Genomic DNA, 26,405 nt, shown 5'->3' on the forward strand with positions numbered 1-26,405 from the left:
AAAAAAAATCATCCTCCCTTGTGAAGTTACACGTGATAGGGGAATAACCAGTTGAAACACATACTGCAGTAATATTCCAGGCAGCAATCCAAAAGTTGGGAATGATTTAAATAGATGAATGTGGCAGACACAATAATTAGGCACACTAGTTGTGAAACAATTCAATCAAATGTGCTTAGTCTCCAAAACTGTATACAAGAACACGTTTCCATTAATTTATCACTTGGCCCTTTAGACTGTGTTACTACATTGTAAATTGTTACTCATTACTTGTTCTTCCTTGGAAATGAGGATGGTAGTATTCTGCTCAGATATTTTGTGTCTCCCTCTATTTCTCAAGAAAAAAGAAACCAAAAAATGTCATTCCAAAATTATAGGAAATAAAACCTTCTAAATGCAGACAATATAGTTAGTTTTCCCATTAACCCAGAGGCTGTTCTATAAGGGCTTCATGAAAGGGCTCAACTACCAAGTCACCATGCTCCAATGAGTCCTTTCTAATATGAAGTAGTCTTTATCTAAATATTCTTTTGATTTAATTAGCCTTTGTGTACCTCTGCAAATACATCCTTCAGCATCAAAACATCAGATTCCAATATGGCACTTAAACTGTTTGGGGACTATAAAATACATAGGATATTTTACAGAAAAACAGATCTGAAAATCAAAGGGTTGGATATTACTAAAAATTTTAACCACTAACTATATTTTATACATAGACAGTGAAACCATGGACATGATGTTTCAGCTTCAAAGGAACACAACTTTTACTTTACAAATACCAGCCAGAAACAGTTGACGGATTATTTTTGTGCAAGAAAAAAAGAAAAGGGGAAGGACTGGAATAAGTGAGATTTTAAAAGATGTCAATAAAAATAGTTCTAAAAACACTGTCAGCTTTTCCATGTCAGAACAATTACCATTCTGTGCTTGGATCTACTGGTCGTAATTGAAGTCAGTATTTTTAGTTAAGTAAGAACTAATCACACCCAGTTTCAGGATCAGATCCCAGTTCTGACTTCTAGGTCTTCACATCAAAAGGCTTTTCTACTACTTAGCAATAGTACCAGAAGAGGTTTTACTGCGTGGCCAATTCTTACACCAAAAGTTCCTACTGCTAGCATGAATAAAGGCAACACAACTCTAATTGCTCAAAAATTCAGTTTCAAGTCTAATGTCCAATAAGATGGATCTGGATGACACTTAGCTTTACTGGGTCATAAAGAACAACAAGGTGCAAGAGAATCATTACATTTTGAAATAATTCTATGCAATTATAGTACAGTACATAAATTACAAACTCCTCAAATTAAATATTCCATCAATGCTGTCTGACAGCATCAATGAAAAATGAGATTAAGCTAAAAGCATACAAAGAGGTGAGAAAATACTCATAACTGATGAAAAGGAAAGAGGAGGAGAGACAAGAAGAGCCTTTCCACAAGGGCTTGTTGAGCTGATAGCTTGTTGGGCTGATGATTTAGCTGGCTAAATGTAAAAGAGGAAATACTCTCCCTAGAGCCACACATTCCAATTCAGAAATGTCACTAACGGTTTTCAGTAATAGATGTAGGAGACAGACGGAAATTTTGGGAAAAGGGTAAATGTTATACTGCACACTGCTCAAAGTCACAAGTAGTAATACTCTGCAGGGCTGCACACCATAAAATTGACAAAGCTGTTTCTCAAGTAGTAGGTGTTAAGACAGAAAAAAACCAGACACAGCACGTGGCAGCAAAGCAAACAGCACACAGTATAGAAATGGCAGCAGCCATGGTTTTTAAAAAAGAAGCGCACAGCAGAATCACAGACAAGATTTATGAGACTACAGCAAGAACTCATACCAAAAAGCATTTGGGGTTGGAGGGTAGAAGAGTGAAACACAGTATCACCCTGTTTCTTATCCTCACCCTGCATGAAGATTTTCTAAAGGAAGGGAAGCATGAAAAGTTTGTCTGAAAAATCCACGTCTTGTCAAACATAACAACGCCACATGATTTCTCAAGAGTCATCAAGTGCCTCAGGAGTTTCTACAGGTAAAAAACTCAGGAGACAGAACTGAGTCCTTTCTGAAGGAGGCCATGCCTTCAGCAGGAGGCAAATTCAAACATGGTGAAGACAGAATAATTTGGAGTGCTTCATCCCTACCACTTAAATGACCTACGTGTTCACAACCACATGCTAGGCAGCTGTCATACCTCCTCTGCCCATCACCTGCACCAGGAGGATGAAGGAAGAGATACCTCCTTGAAAACCTGAATATAAGGGACGTAAAACGATGAGAAGGGAGAGAAAAGACAAAGCAGAGATTAAAATTATTCTTCTTGGAGAAGTCAAGAAAAGTAGAATTCAACATATGAGGAAAGTCCTCAAGAGAAGGAAAAAATGGGAGAGGAAGGTAGGAAAAGGAAATGGCTGACTGTGAAACAGAAAGGAAGGGAGAGACTTCATAGGAAATGGAAGAAAGATGGAGAAAGATTGTGAATACTGAAGAGAGAGGGACAAGAGGAAATTTTAGGAAGAAAGCAGAAGAGACTGTGGTTACAGGGAAAAAATCCAGCAGTTTGAGTAAACAGGGAAGTAAATAGGGAAAATTAATGGAATTTATATAAGAAAATACAACAACAGTAACAACAATAATCCTCAATAAAATGCCTGCCAGGTCACAGGTCACATGCCATTATTAACATCATAGCTTACCCTGACCTTGTGTGTTGCAAAACCCACCCATCTGGAGAAAACCAGTGGCTATGGCAAATGAAAACTCCCACTATTTCTAATTGTGTCCCAACATATCAGCCAAAGTTAGCTATCCTGCCAAAACCAATGGTACCTCACTGGCATAAAGCCCTCAGCACCAAGTGTCCCTTATCCTGGCAGAAGATTTTGTTTGCTTGATGGTTTTCTTTAGATGTTTTGTTGTTATTATCATTAATGATCCCAGATCAAGACAACACTCCCCACTGTAGCTAAACAAACTATTAAAACTTACAAACAAACAACTGAGCTGCAAAATATTCTTACTGTCTTATTGAAGATGAAAAAAGTACTCAAAATAAGAACAAATTATTTTTGTCTTTTTACAACTTTTATAGTTTATTTTCAGTCTCTCAGACAGTTGAATCAATGAAATTGATCAAGAATGCACACTTACAAATGCAGTTTTTTGTAGGTTAAGTGAAATGAAATTCATGGACATGTGTTTGTAAAGGCTATTTAGCTTTGGATCCCTTTTAGGATAGGCATCACTTTCCTTCTGTGGAAAACTAGCAATGCATATGAGTAGAAGGCCTTTGTCATGGTTAAGAAAAAAAATCTTTTTAATTATTAAATGAGACAAAGCACACAGATACTAGAAGCCCACAGAAAAAGTTCTCAGAGAAATATGGGGCAGACAGCCTCATCTTTGGGAATTGCAAGTGAATACAAAGCTCTGCCCTATTACGAACCAGTTGGACCTTTCAGCTGGAAAATAGGAGCTGTTGCTATCTGCAAAATATGAGGTGCTTTGGTGCAGTAGTTTTACTTATCAGCCAGATTATGTGGCAATGGATTATGCAGTATCTGTCTAATGGTGAAGCTGAGACTTCCTGGACATGATGTACTCATGCTTCAGTAGCTAACATGTAGTAATGAGCAAAGACCTCATCTTCAAAAGTCATCTCTGCAGGTGATGATGTCCACTCAAGGAGCACAGTCTTCTACATGGTCTCACCACAGATATCTAGAGGAACCACTAAGTCCTCTCAAAAGGTGTTGAAACAGTTTTACACTTTTTGAGGTTTAAACACTCTGTATTATTCATCACATTAAAATATTCAGTAAGAGATGTCAACACTGGGGCTCAATTTGTTGCTCCTACTGTCAAAATTTATCAACATGATCCATATATTTCTTCAATAAATATACCAGAAACTCAAGAATTAAAAAGTTAGAAAACCCTCAGTTGTTAAAGGGGACTTAAAAGGAACTGTACAGTTTGAAATATATATGCTCTTCTTTCTCAGACAGAAGAGATGTATTAAATATACTTAGCCAATACAAGTTTGATAATTTGTAAACAATGCTCTGTTTTACAAACAAGGAAACAAAAAAACAAAATCAAAACACTCCCCCCAAAGACTCACTATGCTGTGAGAGGAAAGCAAGGTGAGCCTTCTCTAGGTCACTAGCAGGGAGAAATGTTGACTTACAGACTGCTGCCCAAATTCAGTTAAACACATGAACTCAGGTGGGAGAAAACTCACCTTCACGACCTATCTACAGCCACCACAACTGACCTTCTGGATACTCCAGTGCCAACACTATGTATTGAGAACTTAGTTTTCAAACCCAGCATACATATACTGCCACTCTTCAGAGACAAACTGTTTTCTTAGCCAAATGTGAGATCTTTTTCCGGAACACCAAGGTCAACTCTCTAACCCCAGGGAAATGATACTGTACAATTTTAAGACTTTGGCCCAAAGCAGGTTGCTTCTACAACTTTTATCCATTTACACATAAACAAAAACTCATGTTGCTTTCTCCCAGAAAATCATGTTCATAGTCTTAAATTTCAGAAACTTTTTAACAAAGAAACGATAACAATGACCCTGCAGGAGACACCAGGCCCAAAGAATTTCATGTCAAAATTTTAAGGTCTGGCTGGAAGCTGGAAGCAGCAGAAAGCAGGCTCTCTACCCTTAGACAGGGTTAACCATAAGCATCACTAGATTCACACTCCACAGTACAAGTTCATGAACCAGCAGTGTCTTGACCACATACTACTTTAACTCAGATTCTCATGATGGTCCTTTTAGTTCAGGAAATAAAGTGATCTCTAAGAAAAAAAATAGTTTAGCCACTTTTTCAGCCTGGACTTACTAGTTTTGAATCAAGAGATTTTACCTCGGTCAGATGATGTAGGACAAAACACAACCATCTCCAGATGCCTCACGACATCTGAAAACACAGATTCACCAATGTGCCCCAAATGTGCCCCACTCCACAGATGCATCTTCAGACTACTAACAAGAATTGTGGTCCTTCAAAAAGCTGCTGCTCCTTCAGTAAAAGGAAATGCAAAGGAAACTTGCTTTGCATTTCACTATGTTTACAGACAAAACCAGTGGAAAGATTCCTTGTATAAGTTTAACACATAGGAACGCTTCTGTAACCAGATCAAGTTACGTATCCTGAACATTCACAATGGAAATACAGTTATTTGAAGACTGACAACTACTAAACCCTCACCCTTATTCCAAGAAAAGGCATTCAAATCCCACTAAGTCATACCTCTTGTTTGCAGCTGCATAGCGGACTCCACTTTCAAACCATTCAAGACACACACATGTATTTAGAAGACACTGACAGGTGCTTTAGTCCAAAAGATGGTGGAACTTTGCTTCCGTTTTTCAACTAAACCTCATATACGCTCTTAAATGTCCTTTTCCCCCCACTGTTTGTGCTTTAAGTAGCATTCAAGGCCTCCACACAGAAGATAAGCTGCCCACTAAAGGACAGCCACAACCCCATAAGCTCACTCCACTGTTGCTTTAAATGCCAGCTACTTGCCATTTCCTTGACTCCCCTGTGAAGTTCTCCCTTGAGCTCCCTCAAACTCCCTGCTGAGGAAAGCAAGACTGCAGCTTAATCCCAAGCCAGATCCATTCTGATCTGCCTCATCAGGTGCAGAGTAACACAGCAGCATAATGCCCCCTGCCTCACATGTGCCAACTCAACAGATATGGCCACCTGCTCACGTCCCACTCCTGATGGAGCAGGGAGCAGAGCAGGTAGGACAGGGCACCCCACCTGCAGCAGGTCTGGCTCCTCTTTGCAAGCACCTTTAGCTACAGTGCTGTATCCCACAGGACATGCTCCCTGTCCCTGGAAAGCAAGGCTGGCTCTCAGGCACCACACGCTAATTTAAGCCTATTCCCCACTAGCCAACAGAAAGAGGATCCTACATCAAAAGATGCCAACATGAAATAAATAAAAGTAATTTTACAGGCAAATAATGTGACAGTCAGCCTGCTTGTTAATCACACTTGAATAAACTCTTAAACTCTTAAAGAAAGAACATGCAGGAGATTCTCCTGTGGTGGATAGGCTTTTCTCATCCCATCAGCGTTCCAAACTAGGGAAATAGGACCAGAAGTGATGCATCAGTACAGAGGTACCATTCATCAGGGAGTACTATGCCAGCTTTGTGTTCTTCTCTTTAAACCAATTTCTAATATTAATTTTTTTTTTTATATGTACCCTTATACTAGATATCTACTAAGACTGGACAATGCATAGTAGAGTTTAGTAGTGTCTGCATAGTTACATAAAAAGACAGCATTAAAACCAGAATCAAGCTTTTGGCTGTCCTCCCAACTATTGTGGAGTCACAAAAAATAATAATCCCTAAATTCAAGAAACAAGAGAAAATAGGGCAGGTTTCCATGAAACATCATCCACTCTTTGATGGCAAATATGAATGGGAAATCTTTCTGTCATCATAACATTTTTAAGAAGAGTTATTCAACTACAGTAGGGCATGTATAAATTCTTCTATAAATTTCAAACACAACTTATGAACATTTCTTTAATCACTTTCAGGGCTTTTTTTCCCCCACTTTAAGATATGAAGCAGCTCCCATGTGACATTGAGGAAACCAGTATTGCTCAAATGAGGAAGAAGCCAGAATTGCCATACTGGGGAAGCAGTCCACTTGTTTGATCAGGTACCTGGTAGTCAAAAATACTAAAATTCTAACCCTGGGTCTTGTATTAATTCAACATGAAGCAGCTCAAGTCAGAAGTGTCAGGACTTACAAAAAAGACATTATTTTATTTGCTTGACTTGGAGATCAACTATTGCAACATCTCTTTGCCTGTTATACAACCAGCAATGAACACTTGTGTTCATTCGCCAGATGAACACTTTACACAGAGACGATCCTAACTATTTTAGTTTAGCTGACTGAAGTCCAGGCCAGGGACAGACTAGAAAACACCAGTCTGCTTTATTTAAACTGAGCATGACCTTCAAATCAGTTTTGCTAAATGAGCCATATTTTCCTTGTCACGATCACTAATGTGCCAGGTTCAGGCTTTTTAGTATGTCCCCCACTATTTACAGCATGGGAATGAGCTTCTTGTTAAAACCTGCCGCTTCCCTTTGAAGCTGGCTTTACAATATAATAACACTAATGTCCTTTGTCCCTGGGGAAGTAGGTGAGGAGGAAGGTGTACCACTGACTGTGAAACAACTGACACAGCCTGGGACCTTTTCAGCAACCCACTGTACTACTTTGCTAATGGACCGTGAAATATTTCTGCTGAACTTTAGGTCAGTGGATGACTACAGCCCACAAGAGTATTTTCTAAAACCAAAGTGCTTCGAAGTCATGCTGGAAAAACGAATGCTTATTATGCTTCAGTTAAAATGCAATTGCAGAAAAGAGTTTTCTTCTAGCAAACTACTGTTGTTTTTATTCTGCTCCTCCTCTCTTCATTTGTATCTTCTCACAGTTTTTAACTTAAATGCTTTCTAAATCCATATTAACCTGTTTTTAATCCTCTATGTGTATGAATTTCATACACAAAATTCCGCTCCCACCCTGACAAGAGGGCAAAAGCAATTTCTGTTTCTGGGCCTCGGCAAGCAGAGTTAATCATCCCCGGCAGCAATGACGTTACCACTTGGCCTCTTGTGGACACAAATGTTTTGCTTTTGGCAGAGTGCAGCATGTAACAGTTATTAATCAAACCCAATTCCCCAGGAAAGGGTACCCCAGTGCATTAGAAGCTTCCACTCACACCCTGCTGCAGACCCAGAAATTGTATTTACTTTTTTTTAGGACTGTAAAATATTTATAGAAAAGTGTGCTTATGTACTGTGAAATTTTTACAGACTGGCATGGAGGGAACGTGTGATCAAATGACTGTTCTCACCTGCCAAAGGACCGATAACATGCTGTTACACAGGAGCACAATCTGAAAGAGTTCAGCCTGTTGTAAATTTTGTATTTTCTCTAGTCCAGTTTGGTTCTAAGCCAAGAAGGCAGAACTCTTGCTGAGGTATTTGTTTATGTGACAAACAGCATCCCTTTGCATTGAAAGACAAAGATAAGTCTGAATAAACCAAGGACTGTATGTAAATTAATGACATGTTGAATTCACAAGCTGCACATGTTTTAAGATGGCCAACAGCATTATTAATAATATACTCCAGCAAATTACTCAGCTCTGGAAAGTTGCATGGCACATCCAAACCAAGCTCCTAAGGTGAGGGCAGCAAGAACACTGCCTAATGCTATTAACTCCAACTGCCTCTTAAGTGCTAAACCCATTCTGCTGAACAGATTTCCTACACTAAATTCAAGCTGCATCACTGTTCTGAGATAAAATACCTGCATGCCTGTGCTATTTTCTCCACCTTTTACCTGAGTACAGGAAAACAACACACAAAAGCACGACCTTAGCAGATGAGCCAAAGAGTCCATCTTGCCCAAAATGCAGCCTGTAACTATGACTTATACTAGATGTTTTCAGAAGAGTGCAGAACCAGGGCAGGCAGGGCATGATAATTTCCATAAATTTTCTCCCAACAGCCTCTAACTGATGTCTTTGTATTTAATAGGTCTTGCTGAATTTTTCTTCCACGGATTTCCTCAATCCCTTTTTCAAACGCTGCTCTGTCAGAAATGTCCTTTATAGCGTGCATGAAAAGTAGGATACCAAGAGGAAGCCTGACTGGCTCTCACAATTGTTGACAAATGCACAGACTCTTAGGAGAGGAGCATGGATATGGAAGGAAACACTTCAGGACTTTGCAGATTTACAAAAATTTGAAAACTACATTTGGAGCTGGAAACTAAGATGACTGATTACAAAAGCCTTCGAGAGAATCTGTGTTGTTCCACCCGTACTCCTGAATATGTTAAACTAAAAGCTCTAGGAAAAGTGGAGCTTGGAGAAAAAGACTTTTAAAACCTACCACAAGAGAAGAAACACCAAGACCCCTTCCTCTACACTCCAAGCTGTATCACTTAGGAACACTCCCAGAAGCAGGAGGAAGAAAACCTGAGAGCCTGCCTAAAGGACCCTAAGTTAGCCACTCTTGCATTCTACCAGACCCAAAGCATTTCCAAGCATCTCAAACATATTTTGGAAGAAGCAACTTACCACAATGGCAAAGTGCTTGTGGCAGGGAAAATAAAACCTCGGTAGTGTCAAAGGGTTGCCCAAGCAAGCCTTCACCAGAGTCCACTTTATTACAAGGATTCAATTCCCCTTTCGCTCCATTAATAGAGTGCACATAACATACAACACCAGTTTTATTTACTTCCAAAACTAAAGAAATCCTCATGAAGCAGAACATATTCAAGTGCTTTACTGCTTAAACATCTCACAGGACATACTGCAAAGCCTGATTAGGTGCCTATGCCAGAATATTTCATATCTTACAGCAGTTAAAGACGGAACAGCAACCTAACTTTAAAGTCACCTATAGAATAGTAGATAGTTAAACTAAAAATCTTCAAAGATGATTAAAAAATATTTTTAAATAGTGTTTTTATACTAACATTCAGACAGCAGCTGAAATCTCCCATTAAAAGTCATTTTTCCAAAGACCCTTCCCAGTTAAGAAAAAAACAAAAATGGGGGATTTACCATGGCCTTGAAGAAAAAAAGGTAGTATTTAACAGGCTGGTCTCTATTGGTCTGTTCTGAAGGTAGGTTGCCTTTTTGTGTTGTAAACAGAGATGGCTTCCTGCCTGATTATCTTTGGTCCTCCAAGGTGAATAAAGGAAATATTTAATCATATTCCATGTGAAGATGACAGTAAGAAACTTCATTTTCAAAATTCATGCATTTGTCCACAAGAAAAAACAAACAACAAAAAACCCTAAAGAAAACCAATATAAAAAACTTCAAAGGCTACCTGTGTTGTATTTGACAATACATAATGCAAGCTTGTTTTTTCTGAAATAATATAAATTTGCATTTAGTGAACCACGATTCAGTTGTCAAATAGCTATCACAGGTTCAGAAAGAGAATGCTTTTCCCCTAAAACTGTTTTTTGCAACTGGTGGCAGAAAAGAAAAGAAGAGCTTTTCTTGTGTGACTTGCATCTTCTGGTGAATGTCTGTTTTCCTGGAAGTCTTGAATACTTCTATTTAGTCCTGAGGCAAATAATGGAGTTACAACTGGAAGGAGTACATAATAAACATCAGCAGACATTGTCTACCAAGTAAACATTTTTTTTTCCCCGAGCTCCAGGATGACGAATTTTGGGTTTGGTGTGCAGTACTGCTACTGACCTTCCTTTTTGCTTGAGCACCAATTAAGAGGCACTGACCCAACGAAAATGGGTCATATCGATCTGTTGTTTTGATTTGTGTAACATGTCTCCCTCAGTCCAAAAAGCTCACCACCCCTTACCTCTTGAAGAAAGTTACTTTTCAACTCAGTTTCATTTTAGAGAGTAACTTCTTTTCTTTCTTTTTTTTTTTTTTAATTCATAACTAACAGGAGATAAAGTACTTAAACACAGAAAGGCTAAACAGAAATGGCTTTACTGGCCTACAGTAAGGACATTGGATGAGTTCATACTCATTTTTCGACCATGTGTATAGCTCATTTGTCTGTAATAGTAAGAGGAGATAAACTACATTCAGGTTTCTGTAAGGGAAAAATATCCCAAACCACAACAAAAAACTCCAGTCAGTATCTTTAAAAAGCAACTTCAATTATATAGAGTCTTTGTTTTAATTTCTCTTAGCTTAAAAGATGAAAAGAGGATGGATTTAAGCAGCCATACTGACAGTTTAGGCAGTGTAAGTCTCTGTCTTAGAGCCAGGCACATCCCCACCTTCAATCAAAAATTTTCTCAATATTCAAATTACAGCCTCTATTTTAACTCACCTATTTATTGTGAAGAGAGCAGTAGGAAAAAAAAGTCTTTAAAACATTGAAAAATCAAGTGCTTTCCTGCTTTGACATAATGAATTGCAATGTTTTGCAGTGAAAACTGAACGGATTTCCTATAAATGGTTTGACAGAGCTCTCTTCCAGTCCTTTTTCTACTATCTCTGCTTAGCTGCAGAGATTTCTCCATCCTGCTGGCAATGGCAGAACAGGTAAGCACAGTCTGGCATTTGCCAGTACTTCCAAAGCCATGGAGATGCTTCTGAACAACTGGCTTTTGGCAAGAGACAGTTTTATGCTCACATTGCAGTGGAAAATTTCAACTGGTTAAAGTAAGTCCTTTTCAGAAGCTTAATTCATTTGTTGTAGTTCAAGCCTAGTGGCAAAAGGATATTTAAAGACACACTTTGTTTTGCACTTTACAATATGCATTGCCTTGCATAAAACTTCTGTGTTAAACCATAATTTAAGAGCTTCCTTTAACCATGCACAAATATCAACTTGATATACAGCACCATTTTTGAAAGACAATGTCAAACTTTCTGCTATACAAAATCAAAAAAAAAACCCTGAAAATACAAAAAAATCCTGACAAAAAAAAAAAAAAAGCCCAAAACAACCAACCAAACAAATACCCCCAAAAAATACAAAAGCAAAAACAATCCAGAAACAAAAAACCACCACAAAAAAAAAAACCAAAAAAAACCAAACAAACCAAATTCCCCCCAACCCACTAGCCCCCACCAAAAAAGACACCAAAACCCCTCAACCCCTACCAAAATTATACTCTAAAAAGACAGAAAAGAGAGGGACAAAAAAGATGCAGGGGTATTCTAGCTCTATGCTTTCTTACAACAAAAGTTCACTCAATTTACATATTGGAGGAGTGGTCAATTTAATTATTATGGTTCTGTAAAGTTGAATGGAAATCCACAATTTAAGGTCCCATATTTTTTCACCAGATAAACAAAGTCCATCAGGAAAACAATGCATGATGTACCCTAAATTTCCTAACTGCAAAACTGGAGTCAAAATAGCCACACAAATTAAAAAAAAAAAAAAAAAAGAAATCAGAAAATTAGAAACCTGTCCACAAATTTTAATGTCCTCTTTCAGGAAAATATTTTTTACCTTCTAGTGAAGCAATTCAAAGACTACAATCATCACATTTACCTAAGTGAAAAGTATGCTGAGGTTTTGGTGATTGGAGACCCAGATGGGTGTGATACAGGTGGTTATCTTCACCAAAGCAGAATATTACTACTGAATCTGTTTTAATTTCATTTCTCTTTAAGAAAAGAAACAACAACAAAAACCCCCAAACCATCACTACCTTATATTGATTCCTATTACATGAATCTTCAAGTTTAAGAAGAGAATGCTACTGCAGCATAGCTATCTATCGCCCATTTCACTGGAAATCTGAAAACATCAAGTGCATTTCTTAAGACCTTATCACCTACAAGTATGCTTACTAGCAACTGTCAGTTTTCATTAAGAAGTACAATTCTGATAATGGTAGGGAAGAGCTACGAAATACAAATTATAAAAGCTCAAAATTAAGCAAAATGAAAGCAAACTAATCATGTCATCTTTGTAACCTGATGATTTCTGTGGAACCCAGTTATCGTGGTGACTTAGGCCTTATGGATGTTAAAGAAATTTAATTTAAAAGAGCAGCTAAATGTGCAAAGCATTTGCAGACAGTATGAAGACTAAAGTCAGAGCAGAAGTCCACAACAAACTCACAAGATTAAATATCATGTTTTACTTCTAATAATATACTGTAATTTTCATAATTAGGTTTGCCAAGAGAGTTTCGTTCTCTGCTTTGCAACAATAGCCATAACCAATAAGACAGTTTGCAGTTAACATAAAATTTTTGTGAAGTCATACTTGAAGCCAACTGTGAAGAGTTACAAAAGGATCTCATGATGAGTTCACTAGGTGATAAAATGACATCAATTTTAACATAAAGATAGGCACAATAATGCAGATGAGGGGAAAAACAGACAAATAATGAATAGCAAACACGTAACACTAGGTTCCAACAAGACACTGCTACAGAGGAAAGATCATGTGGACATTAGAGGCAATTCGATGAAGACTTCTGCAAAATATTCAGCAGCTGATGGAGTATAAAACAAGCAGAACATTTGGCACTATCAAAGGAAAATGAAAAAGAATTACACTAGTGTGTATAGACATGGAGCATGTAACTCTGGAATGATAAAAGAGTGAGAGAACAGTAACAGCACCATCAGCACTGCAGAAAGGCTTACATGTACAAAGACGCAACAGCGAGGTTTTTGACAACAGAAAGAATATGAAATTCGTGTAGACTGATGATGGGGATCACCAGATTTTGACTAGGAGGCAGGGAGTGTTCAGTCATTTACCAGTGGGGAAGCCATGGAAAAGACAGCTCTTTTTGCACACAGCAAACAGCACAAGGGTGAAGTTAAACGGCAGATGATGTGTCGAAGGTCAAAAATACCAACAAGTTAAAAAATAACTTTTCAATTAAAAATCAGATTATTTAAATAGTCAGAATCAACAATGGCTACTATGTTTGAGAAGGAAAGCCCTCCTCAAAAAGCTTCTCATCGCCGATAGCTCAAGCCACACGCCAGTCAAGGCACTGCCACCTTCTGCCTTTTTCGTTTTTGGAAGGCAGCTCCTTACAAGCGGCCTAGTTCTGCAACCAAGACTGGCTACAAATCCACAGGCACACACTGATTCTCAAGCCCCACTGCAAGAAACTCAACATTTTCATCTCCTATTTCAGATGACAGAGATGACAGACTCATCCCACCTAGCTTTGAGCACTTAAATGAGTCACTGGTGACCAAAAAGCATTGTCTCCTTCACCCTCCTTGTGCCAAAGCAGAGACAAACACCTGGGGCCACCATGAAGCCACCAACCTAACTGGACAGACACATGCCCACAAGGACCAGCAGATGGATTGTGCCACTGGCTCTGCACTCCAGAGGAAAGATTTACCAACTTGAGAGAGCAAACAAACCCAAGCACAAACACATTTCAGTTGTGTCTCACACCTTTCAGTTGTGTCCTTCTCCTCAAGAAACTGGGGAAAGAAGCTGGGACAGAATCAGAGTGAAAAAGCAGAGAGATGAGAGGGACTGCATCCCTCCTGCCCTACAGAAGTGTCCAACCAGTTCTAGCTTCACGGATGAGGTCCAGGTCCAAAATACAGATTCAGTTGCAGGCAGCACTCTTCAGCTCCTCCCCCCAAGAGCGATGTTGTGGCTTCTTACCACTTAGGACCTTTTACACCAAGGATTAAGCTGAAGGCTTGCTCCCGCTGGCGTTTCCACTTCAAAGAGCTGCTACTGTGGATACTAAAGCCTTTGAAAGTGGCCTTGCTGCACAGTCCTGAGCATTAAATGAGGTCTTTAAAAAAAAAAAAAAAGGGGGGGGTGGGGAAGTGGAAAGTGCACTGGCTTTAAAAACACATCAGTGGGGCCACTTTCAAAACCTTTCATGCCATCTCCAATGTGACAGAGAAAATCTTACAGTTTTTAGCCACCACCCCAACTCCCTTAAAATTATGGCAATACAGCAATCAATCCCCAAAATGTTTCCCAGCATTAGCAGCAGGGAACTAAAATACACAAGGGAATTGTAAAAAAAAAAAAAACACACACAAAGCAAAAAAGTTTTTGAAGACAAGCACTAGACTCCAGGACAGCGGCGCGCCGTGCTGCCAGAGCATGTTCAGCATGCCAATAAGGACTGCAGCACTGCAATCCCCAGCACCAGCAGCCCACGCACTGGCGTCCTCCTCTGCAAAAGCCTCATGCCAGCTGGAGGAGGTGCCCCAGGCCACACCACTTTTTGGCTACAGGGTGAGGAGATGAAGGTGAGAAAGCTGGCATTGGTCTCCTCACGGCAGAGAGAGGCTGTGCCACAGGTGAACACAGCCATCAGAGAAATTCCACATGTGTTATCACAGCCTTTTAAGTAAATAAGAGTGAGGCAGTGCTGAAGTCCTGGATCATTAACTGGGTGCAGAGGTGTGCCCCTGCCAGCAGTGAGCTTGCCTGTCCTGCCAGGGGCACAGCCAGAAGGGTCTGCTGACAAACCAAGGCAGTTCTAGGCTTGAAATATGCATACAGCTGCTGATAACAGCACCGCAGATAGTCTGAAAAGTGGAAGGAAATACCCGAAAAATATTTAAATGGACTAAAATAGGGCTTTGCCAGTCCTACAAGGCAGCCACTTTACCCACCCTGACATTAGCAGGAGTGTCCCACAGAGAGCTGCCAAAGGAGACAGTGAAGGCACAAACCTGACATGCTGAAACCCAGCATTGAAACACCATCCTTCTGAACAATGGAAAAAAATTGAAAACTTGTCACTTGGAAATTGTAGGTTAGTTTTAGACTAAGTTCAAAACACTGCCTATGACACCTATAAAGTACATAAATCATGACAGATTCAGAAAACTAGGGGCTAGGGGACTGAACCATTTAACATACCTGAAGTATATGTAACAGAGCAGTAGGGGGGAAAAAACCCAAAACAACAACATAAAATTCCTCAGAAACTCAAGTTAAAAAGTATTCAGTCCGGATAGGAGTGAACACTAGAGGCTTAAAAAATCAAAAAATTATCTGCCAGGCCATTTGAAAACAATCATACACAAAAAACCATACTGAAAAGCTGCCTTCAGAATTCCCATAAAAAAAAAAAGGCATTTCTAACTATTTCCTAGCTTTCTATTCCATAAAACAACCACAGGTAAACGTTCCTGCATTTTTCCTTACTTGTACTCTGTAACTCTGCCTACAGTCAGAGGTGCAGTATTCCCTGCAGGAGAGAAGATTTTAAAGCTCATGAACATCCAGACTGACCTCGTCTCTATTTATGAGTTCAGCAATGTATAATACCCAAATCTTCCCAAAACACTTCCCAAAATGTTTATCATCCACTCAGAAACTGATGAAAAAAATCATTGATCTAAAATAGAAAAAATTAATAGACTCTGATATGAATCATCTGTTCCTATTTCGTGATTGACTTCTTTATGCAATAACTGTATCACTTAATCGCTCCCACTGTCTTTATCAGTTATTGCTTTTGCAGTACAAAAATCATTAAGATAAAAAATTATATTTTTATGAGTGTGTGTATATTATGTATGTGTGTAAGTACTCATGGACATATATCTAGGTATGAAAAAGAAGGGAGAAAAAAAAGGAAAAAAGAAAATAAATAATAAAAAGAGTGCAAACCTCTGTGTTTATCAATTTGTTTACAGCTGAGCTCTTCTAGCTGGCAAAGTTTCAGGTATCACAAGCCCACCAGGTCCTTTGCCAGACTTACGACTCCAGGAATCCTACAAGTCTTCTGCAGAAGCAGCAAACTGCACACTGGCGGTTCTCAACAGCTTTAGTAATCATCAGTAGCACAAAGAGTCCCCTACATAATTAGTATTTCTTTGTGTTAGTTATAAGGATTTTGCATATAATCCCCTGTTAGGTATGCTCTTCAATCTTCACAGCCCCAGACTTTTCCTTTTTTAGCACGCCTGAAATACTGCACTAAGAACTTGACATCACCAGCATTATCAGAGAGAGAGCTCAGTGTTTTAACAGCCCAGTTACAAAAGAATAATAAAAAATTGTGGCGATTAGGAAGTTGGCAGATTCTAGAAATGGGATGCATAATTTCTTTCTCCTCATGCACCCTCTACTCCAAATAGAGCCAAAACGTTTGGTTTTAAAAGAAGACTTTTTAAAAAGAAGACTCTATATATATCAATAACCAACAACTGTCGCTGCATTTGTTAATAATGTATAAGGAGATTAGTTTAATTAGTCAAACAGTTAATACTGCTATTATTTGAACTAGTTTTCAGCACTGACACACTCTTGAAATGAGTTTTATTTTCCTCTGGCTATAATCTCAGCCTGTTTACCGACCAGTTACATAGCACTGGTGCACATTAGTTAACCACAATACATTGTATTGAAAACATCAAATTAGCTTCATGATCAAAGGTTTTAAAAAGACTACTTTTAAAATTCATACTAATGAATTTTTTAAAGTGATTTAGTTATCTTTTGCTAAAATTTTGCAGCAGCCATATTCATAAAGAAGGGAAAATAATTTGACTTTAAAAAAAGTTTCTTCCCTGCAAGAGAAAAAACAATCCTCAAAGTCAGAAATTTCTAGTAACATTAGGAAGCACAGTTTCACTAAGAGCTATCATGCAAAATTTGAATATTAGCAATGTGTTAAAACTGTATGCAAAATAATTAATAAGCAATTTCAATCAAACACTCTATTTCTCATCTCTCAGTATTATAAAACCTGAACATTTTACAGAGCTTTTATGAGTACAGTACAGATTATTTATGACATATTTCTGAGCAATAGAGAAGAAAATTCATTCACAGCTGAGGCAATACCTGAGTGCTGGAAATCCCACGCAACATTAAGAGCCATTCTTCTTGCTCAGAAAAAAAAAATTAAAAATGGTAGCACATAATTATCTCACATTTCTGTAAAATGTACACTTACAAATTAAGAAGTTGATTTGCCTTAATAAATGCTCTAATGTCAAGCACTATACTTCAGGACCTCTAACTCATTAGAAAATTCTATCTTAAGAAAATAGAGTAATTCTAAACAAAGTAATTATTCCTTGAAAACAGACAGACTGCACATCAGAAGGTTACCACACAAATAGCTCTGATGAAATACACAGAGCAGTTAAGCAGAAAAGATACTATTAAATTAAATACGTACCAGAACCTGGTCTGAAATACTTTTAATATCAAATAAATGTAAATACAGAATATTTAGTACCACCTCTACTCTCTAAGCTGAAGGTTCATTTACCTAACCATATAAAGCAGTAGTATATATATGCACCTTGATCAGGAAATAATTTTTTTAATCCTTTTGTTATTTGATTGTCTGTCAGTAGTTTGATACAAACTACTTGACTAAGTGATGAATGCAAATTTTCACTTTGGTAGTCAGGCATAACAAGATAACTCTAGATATTGTGATCTACCAGGTCCAGAAACCAGACACTGAAATTATGTGAAAGTAAGAGATCGTCTCAAAACAGGAGACTGAAAAGTTTTCTCTGAAAGCTGTGCATGAAAACAGTTTTATTTGCAAAAACTAAATATTTGTCTCATATTTTATAGCTTGAAAAAGATTATTTTCCTTGCTTCTAATTATCAGCTTAACACAGTCTGCACACGAACAACACATTTAAGTATCAATAGAGATAGAGAGTTAAACACATCTATCCATGCCCTATGGATTTCTAATAATAATGCTTTCCATCCTGACATGTGTTTCATTTGTAAGCGGATCTTGAAATCCTCAGAAGATACAAGGTTGTTTTGACTTAGAAGATTGTAGCATTCAAAACTAACTGGTTCATGAACTGAGTGTGTGTCAACAACCCAGCCACAGGTCTCCAGCAAGTACTTGACCAGGAAGCAGGGAAGTCGTATCAACCTCCCCTGAGCAGAGTCAGCGGTGAGGAGTTGGGAGGTGACATCAGGAGTTCTGAGTACATGTCCTGTACTTCTCCTTGAAAAATGGGAGGGACAATGCACAATTGGTCTGTGGACAGTTGGTCTAGAAGGGCCTACTTGCCACAATACTGTTAAAACTCATGTAACTCATTCCTAGGATAAAGGAAATCTTGAAACTTTCTCCCCAAAATTACAACACTGAAAGTTCTTTTTAGATAGCAAAAGGTTCTTCTACCTGATTTCTCTTTAAGAAATTGATCTTTAGTCTTCCTCAGTACATACACTTATTTTTTCTATCAGCATCCTAGCTGAACACAAGTATGCAATGTACATGGCTATTGCAAAATAAATAAGCCTACAACGTTTTCTTGTCTCACTAATGGGTAATCTTAGGGGGAAAAAATATTAAAACCCAACTATATTATATACTGTACATATAAATGATGCTGCTATAACACAATTGAAGTCAGCATGTTAATTCGGGTCACTAACTGGGCGACATCCTGAAAGGTACTGAGCACCATCAATGCATATGGCAGTGTGAGAAAGTTGAAAAGGCTTCAGCATATAACAGGATGAGGAAATGTTCTCAGAGCCCTCCTGCAACATGATGGTAAAGTTTGCTTCCTATCTAATAAATAATAATAACAACTAAAACCTGCTCTATTCTTCCAGAATTTTACAGACTTCTGCTCTCTCTAGAGCATTTAACATAAATCTTCTCCATTCCTTACTGAGGCTCCTCCTCTGGAAGAAAGTTGATGTGCCTTAGCACAGTGAAATCATTGCTCTAAAAGCCAGCCTGCTCATTAAATTATTCTGCTAGCTGTGTGTTCTCTCATTAAAAATGTATAAAGATCAGATAATTGCAGCACATATTATTAACCTTGTTTTCCTTGTTTTCATGTACAGGTTCTGTTTTGCTGCCTAGACAAAGACCTGGAAAGGGCAGTTTTCTACAATAAACTACAGTAAGCTAAACTACGATATGAAAATTTCCCCTGGCTTTCATTGAAGAGCAAAGGAATCACAATGCAGTCAAAAAAACCCATACTTTCACAACAGGGTAAAATATTGTAATCTTGTATACTCGTACAAATCTAAAACAGACAGTCTTGGCTTTAGTTAAAACTTCCGATAGGGAATTATTTAGATCAGCCAGTCTAATTCACCTAAATCTTCGAACATAGCTGTATAAACTTCACAGATTTCCAGGTTGACTCCTTCTCCTTCTTAAAGCTAGGCTGCACTTCCAGACAACAAGCCAGCTAAAAATCCAATTAGGGTAGCAGCACTTCTGAAACACACTGACCTATTTCCTTTTTTACTTGTTTTAATATGCATATACTCATGTTCTATTTCTGAAGAGAGCTATTTACACTGGAAATTAATACCTTTTGAAAACAAGTTACCATAAAACCCACCTATTCCACCCAAATAGAATCCAATCACGGGAGAAACAGTGTTTCCCCGACTCCCCCAAGCAACACATACAGTATGCAGTATACTGCAGCAAACTCTTGAAACATTCGATAAAAGACAAGGATCCTCCTACCTTGTTTAGCCCTGTCTATTCGACACATTCCCAACGTGAACAGGAACATCTGATATAAACAAACAGCCACATCTTCCCCATCGCATCATGGTAACTAATTCTCACACGAAACGATGAGCAGCCTGTAATGTTTTGGGTTTTTTTCCTCAGAAAGCCTTGTGACTTATCTGGGGATTTTTCCTCAGATGATGAAGCAGACACAGCCTAAACTCTGTTGCTGAAAGACTGCAGCCCTTCCTTCTCACAGAGCCCTCCCAGCATATGGCAGCCAATCACACCCAGCTTCGTCAGCACTACTGCTCTTAAACTGATCCTAACAGGATGATTGACACAGCAACACAGCACTTCTAATGTGTAAAAACAATGCATCCATACCAATGAACCAGGAATTTCCCTCACACAGGGAAGGAGTTTTACTGGTGAGGCAAAGCGATAGCTCCATGAAATAACATACACAGCAAAAGCAAACAACTCCCTTTCCCTCTACTGCAACAGCAGCTTCAGCATTTCTTGCACAAGGATTTTCAAAGCTTTTGCTAATCATAAATGCATGCACAAATAACATTTCTGAAACTGCAAAACTGCAGTGGTGCTGTTTTGTTTGTAAAGGTGAGACATGCACCATAATGAATCAAACCATCTGTCTTTTATTTTAACATGCAGCCAAAACACACTCCGATTCAGGCAGTAATATTCTCATTTTAATACTGCATAATCTTATGTGCAGAGTCTGCATTTAACAGCAATACAACTGTAACATCTTTTTGATTATTTCAGACCAGTTGTTAGGGACTGCAGGTATGGGATGCTTCTCAATGAAAACACAATCTATATGATGGTGTTTTAATTCATATCCATGGCATACAAATCCCATCAGCAGCATCTAAAATTCATGCAATTAGCTTGCAACTGATGTTCATTTGTGTCAAGGTTCTGGCATAAGGACTACAATACCAGTTGCCATTTTCAAGTCAAGCTGTGGGCAGCATGACATGCTTGGTACACAAGGTCTGCTGTCAACCGGTTTTCCTATAATTTTTTTTCTAAAGTTTTAAAACATGAGAACAAAGCAGCCAAGGATTATTTAACAAGAGTTGCAGTTAAGAAAAATACAAAAAGGAGCTTAAACTGAAAGTCAATCTTTATCCAAAATGGGATAAAGATTGCAGTGCAACAGTACTTCAGGCAGCAGTTTAGGCAATTCAAGCCACTACACAAAAAATGTGTAAAATGTGTTTAAAATGCCTCTAAAAGTTTAGAAATATGAATAGACAAGAGGAAAACAAAGCTCTCATTCACTGGCAGCTCTGTCCCAAGGCCCCATTGTTTCCTGTGGACTATTTTGCATATTATAAACACAGCTTCCCAAAAATCCATTATTCCTCTATCCAGCAAGCAGCAACTCTCCTTTGGGCTCCACCATCTCCCACACAATTTGTGAAAACCCTCCCCTTCCAGGCATGGCTGAAACGTGTTCCTGCCAAGAAGGCTCCTGCCAGCCAGCCCTTACTTACTTTCCGTTCAATCACCCCATCCATTCTTCTCTATTCTACCCGATTAAAAAAAAAAAAACAAAAAAAAAACCCACAACAACAAACCAAAAAACCCAAAACAACCCCTCCTCAAAAAAACCAAATAGTTGATTCTGGTGGGTTCAAGAGACCTTGGGGACAAGGGTGGTAACTCCACCCACTATTAAGATGGCTTGGTACATTTCATCAGGATTTTCCACATTCTTTTGACTCTGCCAAACTTGAGCTGCCCTTGTTAAAAATTTTCCATGCTGGACATCTGCTGTAGGATTTATAGACTTTTCTGCCAAAACACAGTTTGCCTATTTCTGAGATAACCTAGACAAAAACATGCTGCTCTGCCATCCTTGTAACTCACTGGGGAACTCTGGCTCCTCTGCCCATATTGGGGCAGCCTTGAAATTTGGCAAAGTGCCGATCCCTTGCTTTTTTGATGTTGTTTTTAAGGGTGGTTTTTAATATATCAAGGTTTTTATATGTTTTTCTATGCATATTAAAATATTTTCCTATTTGACGAAGCTTTAAAACCTGCTAATATTCAGCTAACTCACAGCATCTTTTTAATTTTTGTTTCTGATGCCTACAGTGCAAATCTCAGAAAGTGTTCTGCAGTAAGCGTCTGATTCCTTCAGCCATCCGCCCATATGTGGCTGGAAAGGCACCAGCCCCACAGTGCGACTGAGCATGTAATGGGCTCAAGTTACAGGAGATTAGCAGGATTTCCCCTGTAACTGCTGCTCCCATCTGCCAGAGACCAGACATTGGAGCTGACAGCAGGAAGACAACCTCGCCTGTTGCTCTCATGACCCTTCGGCTGGTGCCCCATGGACGTGCGTGAGACAAGCCCTTCAGAGCGCACTGCAGTGGGGATTGTCAGAAAGGTCAGGTGGGCCAAAGCATACCATGAGGCTGGGCAGAAGAGGGAGAGAGTGATGAGAGGGAAAGGGAGGAATAGATGCAAGAGCCAGAGTCTGGCTGGTCTAGTCGAGCAGGTTACAACACAGAGGAAGATGGTGCCCCTGCCAGACAAGGGAGAGTAAGCAGCACAGGCAGCACCAGTCAGCAGGAGCCGGCCGCCCTCCCCACAGACCCATGTGCATTCATACCACAGCACTCACCAAGAGATTCTGTGGCCCATTAGTTCGCTCCATCTTGCAAGTCCCCTCAACCTTTCCCTGTCACAAACCCAAGGCAAGTCACTAACACAACCCCTGAAAAGGCGTGGGCTCAGCACTGCCTGCACAACCCAATTTCAAGTGCCACTGCTTCACGGCGCACAAGCTGGTCTTCAGCCACTGCAGAGCTTTAACTGCAGTCAAACAGGGCTGGGGTGCTTCCAGACAGCATTCCTAGGACTCCTAAATCACAAACACAAAACTAGCAGCCACACACCCACCCAGAGCCTCCCTCGTGTGGGTTATTATATTATAGATTCTCCCATGACAAAGGATCAGAAGACCCTCAACTCAATGGGACGTGCCAAAAATACATCACATCCCATTTGTGATGGGTGTTTAGCTAAGACCCATCAAAAAGCTCAAGAGAAAATATATGCTCTTTCTCAAAAATGGCACCTGAGCAGTACCATAGTAAGGCATAACTTCATGGACTACAAAAAAAAAAAAATTTAAAAATAATTGTTCTGTACATTGAAGAGTGAGTAGTTCTCAAATAGAGATGTGCCCATGTAGCCATTCATTTTTCACATCAGTTACAAGAAAAAGGCCAGAATTTCAATTTTCAGTCTGATTTATACAACCACATTATATATTTAATTGCAAAACAATATCATCTTAGAGAAGCTGAGAAATTCACATGTCAAACTCAACAAAGAATAACAAAGGTAAATTTCCAACTCAAAAAATGCCATCTGCTCTGCCTGATATGCCCCTGTAATTAATGAATCAAGGGAAAAAGTGCTTCTATCAGTGACTATTACACACAATTTTCTGAATGGTCTTGATACAACTTTTGGAGAAAAGTGAACTATTTTGGAAGTAATAAAGAGGAGGAGAAATGAAAAATGCAGAACCCACACAGTTATTTTTCCTTCCTTACTCTTGAATCACAGCAATTAGGTCTAATTCCAGAAACAACAAAGCTTGTCAATTTAACGGGAGTTTTGCAAGAAGGGTGGAACATATGTAACAAGAGCACCAAAGTCACCAAGCAATTTATGTGATATTCAGTTGTAGCAGATTAATGATTTTGAGCTGTGCCTAGATGACCTATGGCAACAGTGACATTTCGGTAAGTTTGGCAAAGACGAAAAGAACTGCAAAACTATTTCCTGTGTCAGTAATAGACTCTTCCCTTAGTAACTTCCCACAACTGTTACTATGAGCAAAATTCAGCTTTGGTAGCTATGGTCTGAATGACAACATAAAGAAAAGTCAAAGCAGCTGCCAAGATTTTAAAACTAGGCACTCAGGCATAATACCACTGATGCCAGCTTTTGCAAAATACCTCAATCTCTATATTGGGGCTGAAGGGATGGTGGAAATCATTATTAAGTTAAAAATTTAAAGAGTAATACCAAAATTCCAAGTTACTAACTGGGAACAGGTTCTGAAAGGATGGGTCTAATCTTTGTTTTAAAAATAGGCTCATCACAAGAACTTTAAGTCTGGCTTTTCAACTGTTTTAACTTCCTACCTCCCAGACATCCCAGTATCTCCCTAACCCAGGAAAACTGGAGACTGTGCACAGAAAGGAAAACAGACTATTCTATTTTCATCATATATATGCTGAGAGAAATATAAAATGGAAACAATCCACAGAAGCAAGCACATATTCAAGTTACATGTCAGGAATCAATCTTACCAAAATTAAGGTGGCTCCTGGAGGCTTTCCAAATTCTCTCTCTCCTTCCGCTGCTTGCACAAAGAGTTTAAGCCATGTCTAAATTGTGAGATCCAAACACATGGGTTCAGGCACACATCCAGTGTGCATCCTGACTTTATTTTAAGATAACACCAATTTCCCATCAGGATGAAAACTACGTACATGTGCACAATTCCTTTAGAGGGTGGCTCCAGTTGGGAAGGGTGATGAAGGCATCAGCCAGAGAAGAACTGCAGTTCACTCCAACCAGGCTTTTGTAGCTGAATGTTTGAGACACATACACCAGGTGCCATGGAGAGCTGAGCTGCCTCAGGATTGTAGCCTTATGCACTTAGCTTGAAATACATTTGACCAAATATAAACAACCACATTTCACTGAGTCACGCTACTCCCCCTCTCTCTTTATAGTCACTGAAGAGAAATAGGCATTTGTGGGCTGTGATTCATCCTATCCCAAAGTAGCTATTCTAAGAGATTCCATCATATCCTAAAAGCATCTGTGTTTCTGTATTGGTTACCTGAGATGGTCACCCTTAGGCTTCTTCTATCATGTCCTTCATTAAACATGTAGGAGATGAAATCTTACTACAGAAGAAGCCTTATTATGAACATAAATATTTAGGTATTTCAGTTACATACACTGGATAGCACTTTAGATTTTCAAATTCAGTTCAAATAACTAAAGACATTAGCACAGAGCTAAAGGACACCTGTATTTTGACAATGTACAGTTACAGCTTTGGTGTAAATCCTCAGCTTGCCATAAGCACGTTCCAGCTATGTTGCTATATAAGCTACATAAGCTTGTTCTCTAAGCTATGCTGAACATGTTCCAGGTTTTTTGGTTTTTTTTTTTTTTTTCCCTGACTGAACAGCAATCTTTGCACTCACTCACGCTTTCCTCCTCTGAACAACTGATGGACACCAAATTAACCTAAGAAGAGCTGAACTGGGATTCTCCTCTTGATTTTCTTTTTCATTTTGGAGGGGGACATATCTAGGGAGAGGGAAGGCTGGTAATAGAACCATTATCTTGCTGGCTCTATAAGGCAGATATTATAAACTGGCAAAATAATAAGCTCAGTAAAATAAATTGGCAAACCACCTACATTGCCTCACTCTTAGAACACTGACTTATGCAAAAGTTTTTTCAGGAAAGTGATTCTGTTTTTCTTCATGACAGCTGAATAAAAAGTCATTTTCAGTTTGCTCATCTGAAATACCAAATTACAGAAGTATTAAAACATTAAAATTGAAATTTTAATAATCCAAACCCAGATATATAGTTTCTTCTAGATGCCCTAGGGAATTTCTGTTGGCCTTTAGTAGCCATTGCTGGAAACACTGGGTTACTGGTATGTCTTACATTTGCCAGTCCCACACACATGTCCCAGATATAAAATTGTCAAGTGCCATTTTAGATGCCATATATTTAGATACTTGTACCCATCCAAAAATGCAACATTTCCTCAGAAATATTCCTATCAGAACAGATCTTCCCAAATCTTCCAGCAGAATTTAAAAGGGTTATATACAAAGCAGAAACTCTTTATCATCAGCTGCTGAACCCTATCCAGAACATGTTTTATGAATCACAAGGAATCGCAGTTTAAAAGTACAAGCACTATTTAAGCCAGAAACATATATCATAAATACAAGAGAAATCTCTCTCTGCAAACTGACTTCATATCCCCCTAGTTTGTACAATACATGCCACAACCAGGGACTTACCTGATGGAAGCCTCCTGAGCCTTCGACTTCAGCTGAATAAATAAATACTAAATGCTTAAGCCTTCATAAAAATGTATTGCAAATCCATGTGGTTAGGAAGAAAACTTCCCAAATGTGTCAAATTAAGAAGAAAGTGAGTGTTGTACCTTTAGGTTTTTAATACTCAATTGGAAACAATGCAAAAGTGTAATCCAGCACTACCCACTGATGCACAAATCATCTTTAGTGAGACCCCCATGTACTGGGAAGTTCTTCCATCACTGATAAAAACATGCTCCTTCCTCCTCAGACCCCTCCATGACTAATTTCC

At 38.8% G+C, this 26,405-nt stretch overlaps 1 protein-coding gene across 6 annotated transcripts in view; it reads right to left on the bottom strand.

Moving 5' to 3' along the window:
- Nucleotides 1-26,405, bottom strand: part of MBNL2 (muscleblind like splicing regulator 2) — a 105,655-nt gene that overhangs the window by 69,025 nt on the left and 10,225 nt on the right. The gene's annotated exons all lie outside the window — the stretch shown is intronic.

The sequence above is a fragment of the Vidua macroura genome, chromosome 2, assembly GCF_024509145.1.
Source record: "Vidua macroura isolate BioBank_ID:100142 chromosome 2, ASM2450914v1, whole genome shotgun sequence".
NCBI lineage: Eukaryota > Metazoa > Chordata > Aves > Passeriformes > Viduidae > Vidua > Vidua macroura.